This window comes from Myotis brandtii, unplaced genomic scaffold (genome assembly GCF_000412655.1).
Source record: "Myotis brandtii unplaced genomic scaffold, ASM41265v1 scaffold133, whole genome shotgun sequence".
NCBI classification, from domain to species: Eukaryota; Metazoa; Chordata; class Mammalia; order Chiroptera; family Vespertilionidae; genus Myotis; species Myotis brandtii.
In genome coordinates, this window is record NW_005354718.1 from 1,378,620 (window position 1) to 1,382,714 (window position 4,095).

General features: G+C 46.3%; 1 protein-coding gene across 1 annotated transcript in view; it reads left to right on the forward strand.

The window, feature by feature from the left end:
- The window catches only part of DISP2 (dispatched homolog 2 (Drosophila)), a 34,400-nt gene that overhangs the window by 2,309 nt on the left and 27,996 nt on the right, over positions 1–4,095 (forward strand). The window lies entirely within an intron of this gene.

Sequence of the window (4,095 nt, forward strand, 5' to 3'; positions counted from 1 at the left end):
GGGCCACCAACGCTCAGCCGCGCGCCGAACCCTGCAGGTCAGTTAACGGAAGCCACAAGGTCCGCCCCAAGGACGATACCGGAAGTCCCCGCAAAGTTCTTTTTGTTGTTGAGTAGTATTCCATCAAAAGCATGTACCACAATTTGTTTATTCATTTGCCTATTCATGGACATTTGAGAAGATCCCGAGTTTTAGCTTTTCCAAACAAAGCTACTCTGAACATTCAAGGATACGCCTTTGTGAGGACCTGTTTCCATTTCTCTCAGATATGCTACTTTTTTCTTTTTTTTATTAAAATATTTTTTCAATTACAGTTGGCATACAATATTACATTAGTTTCAGGTACGCAGCATAGTGATTAGACATTTGTATACCTTATAAATTGAACACCCAGATAAGTCTAGTACCCATCTGCCAGTAGATATGTTACTTTTTATTTTATTTTTATTTTTTGGACTTAACAGTTTATTATTATTTATAAGTGTCACTTTAAAAGCATTGATCCATTAAATCATGTAGAAATAAGTATGCAAAAAGTTGGCAAAACAAAGCATACTTTAAACTTGTTTAAGTATAGAGATAATCTGAAATTCTGGATTTTTCAGTCACTTCATTATTATGCTGTGGCAGCCAAGTAATCCTTAACTTCAGTTGGAGTAAGCCTCCTAAATCCAGCTTCATGGCAGATTCCAGCTTCTACATTATCTTCTGTCACTTGCCCTTCAAAGCTTTCCTTCAGGGTTAATAGGGCTGTATGAATGGCATCTTCAAGTTCTAGATCTTCATTATATCTTTGCTCAAGGAAAGTTTCCCATTCACCCGGTTCTTTCCCACTGCTGTGGCTTTCCAGGCAAAGTAGGCTCTTGATGGATCTAAATAAAATAAATATGGTCACCCCTCATTCCAACCTCAAATTAGTAAAACTCTCCAATGGGCGAACATTACGTGACGGGGCGTATTCTTGCACCACAGAAGCTACTCTGCACCAGCTGAGTGGTGGGAATGGGTTCTTGGTAAACAAGATAAGATTGCTGAGCCAGATCCCACCTCTGAGCCCAAGCACTCTAACCTGGGCACGGGCCACCATAGCCAAGCCTGTATGTTTGGTGACTGGCTCCACTTGTGTACACTTTGCTCATCATACAGAATGGGTTTCTGTTTCTCCTCAGTTGCCAATACCACACCATTTGCAGCTTTAATTCCCACTGAAGCGGGGTGGGGGCTCCTCCAGCTACAGCCGCTAAAGCACATGCAATCTGGACAAGTTTACCAGACGGCTGAACGTGATCAACGAGGAGCTGTAACCTGCTCCAACCACGCTCTGCCATCTTTACCCGGAGACTAGGTATGTAACTTTTTATTTGTTAATCCTCACTGGAGGATATTTTTCCATTTATTTTATAGAGTGGAAGGGAGAGAGAGAGAGAGAGAGAGAGAGATTGGGTGCCTCCAGCATGCGCCCTTGACCAGGAATCTAACATGCACAGGCAGACTTCTAACCACAGGCCATGGCTAGATGTGTTACTTTTTTTCATTTAATTGATTTCAGAGAGGAAGCGGGAGGGAGAGAGAATCATGGATTGGCTGCCTCCTGCACGCCCCACACTGGGGATCAAAGCGGGCATGTGTCCTTGTGTCCTGACGGGAATCAAACCATAACCTCCTGGTTCAATAGGTCGACACTCAACCACTGAGACACACCAGCCCAGGCTAAGTGTGTTACTTTTTAAAAATGAATTTACTGCCGTTCAGGTGCAGGTAGTTCTCCCAGGCTCTTTAAAGGACAACCTGGAACAGTGACTGTTTTAACTTCTCTGCTTTCTCTTGCAATTTCACATGGTTCTTGTTTTTGATTGAAATAGGAGCCGCCCAAGCCCTCTGCCTGAGAATGGAGTCTCAGCTGGCCGCAGTGTTGCCCGGCATTGTGAGCTCCAGGGTGGGCAGCAGGAGCTCAGGCCAGCCAGGGACTGTCATCATGGGAGATATTTTCCTCCTTCTTTAACCAGAAAAAATTAATTTTTAAAAATATGTAACAGCCAGGCTGGCATGGCTCAGTGGATGAGCAATGATCTATGAACTGATCTATAAACCAGGAGGTTACGGTTGGAGTCCTGGTGGGGACACATGCCTGGGTTGCCAGCTCGATGCCCAGTAGGGGGCATGCAGGAGGCAGCCAATCGGTGATTCTCTCTTATCAGTCATGTTTCTCTCTCTCCCTCTCCTTTCCTCTCTGAAATCAATAAAATATATGTATATATATTTAAAATATGTAACAGAGAAAAAACACAAAGCATAAACCACAGAAATGGATATGGATATATATATATAATATTTTCATTATTACCCAACAATAGCTACACTCCAACTTCACCAGATACTTACTGAGCACCTGCTAAGTGCCAGGAGAACTGCTGCTAAGGGCCAGTCCCTGGGGATACTAAGGTGAGCACACAGTCCAGGGGGGGCAAGCAACGTTAGAAGAAAGGACCAGGGAGATAGGAGAGCTTGTGACAGGGGTACCTGGGGTGTCTGCAGGGCGTAAGGGGAGGCCAGTGTAGCCAGAGCACACAGAGCAAAGGGTTGTGGCCCACAGCAGAGGTCAGGCTTAGTGGAGGCCGGAGCACAGGGGCTTGCAGAGTGCAGAGCAAGTTGGCAGCCTGGACTTCAAAACCCCAAGCTCCTTTCTGTCTTGTCTAAATTCCACCCAAAAAGCTCCCTTTTCTGACTTGTTCAATTTCCACTCGCAATATGGCTCCCTGGGTTGCAGAAGCACATTTGAGCACTCAGGACTGGGACTTGGTATTCAGGGCAAATCGTCCACCTGTTCCTTCCACCAGGTCACTATTTCCTCCTCCACCCATGGAAGCAGGGGAGAATCCTATCTATTTGGTAGGAATCAGTTGATTGAAGTGTGTGAAGCAGCAAAAGGCCTGGGATTCAGTAGCAGCTCCACAAATATTTAGAGCCAGTCCCTGGGTGCTGAACAGCCTTGCCAGGGTCTGAAACCCCTGCCTTGGTTCCTGTTACCAGACCAATCAGGTAATGGGTTGTTCCCTACTCTCTCCACCTGATACACACACATACACACACACACACACACGCAAACTGCTTCCAGCTTCTCTTTGCCCAGATAAAAATTAGCCCATCCCCCCTTGTCCCCTCCCCACCCTCTGCCCACGATCCTCCCAGTGCAGCTGAGCCATCCCAGCCCCTCCCCACCCTATACCAGTGATTTTCAACCTTTTTCATGTCATGGCACACATACTAGTAAACTACTTACTAAAATTCTGCTGCATGCCAAAAAATACATTTTTTGCTGATTTGAACCCCCCCCCCCAATAGGTGTAATTTTGATTCATTCACACTAGACAGCTATTGTTGTGTTGGCTGTTATCACTTTTTTTGACAATCTAAGGGAAAAGAGGTAGGTGCCCCTTCCTAAATAGTCAGGTATTGCATGTTTTTAAAAAATTCTTGTGACACACGGGTGTGCTGCAACACGCTGGTTGAAAACCGCCGCCCTATACAAACACACCCACGGACCGGGAGAGCCTCAGACTTCCCCAACCCCTGCTCTGCTCTCTCAGGCAAGAGTCTGGCTCTGCCGGCTGCGCAGGGGACAGGAGGGGCTCTCTGTGAGAGTGGGTGGTGGGTCTGTGTGGCCATAGTCTCTCTGGGTAGAAGTATCTGTGTACTGAATTGGTATCGGTGCCCCTGTGTCTCTTAGTGTGGGTGTCAGGCATCTGTGTGCGTTAGTCTGTGTCTCTCATCAATGCAGTGTGGGTCTGTGTGCTGTGTGTCTGTGTGTCTGTGTGTCTGTGTCTGTTCACCTGCCCTGGTCCCATTCCTGGCCAAGCCCCCAAACCTCCACCTTCTGCTTGAGTTATACTTGAATTTATAGCCCCTGCCATGCCAGGCAGAGGGGTTTTGCTGAGGGTTGAAGGGATTGAATGACTAGTTCCCTTTCAGAGCCTCAAGCACTTGTCCTGAATTGGGGAGACAGCCCAAGGCCTTTTTGTTTTTTAGGTTTAATTGACATTTATTAGTTTAAGGTATGCAACAGTTTGTACCTTTTGATCCCCTTCTCTCATTTCA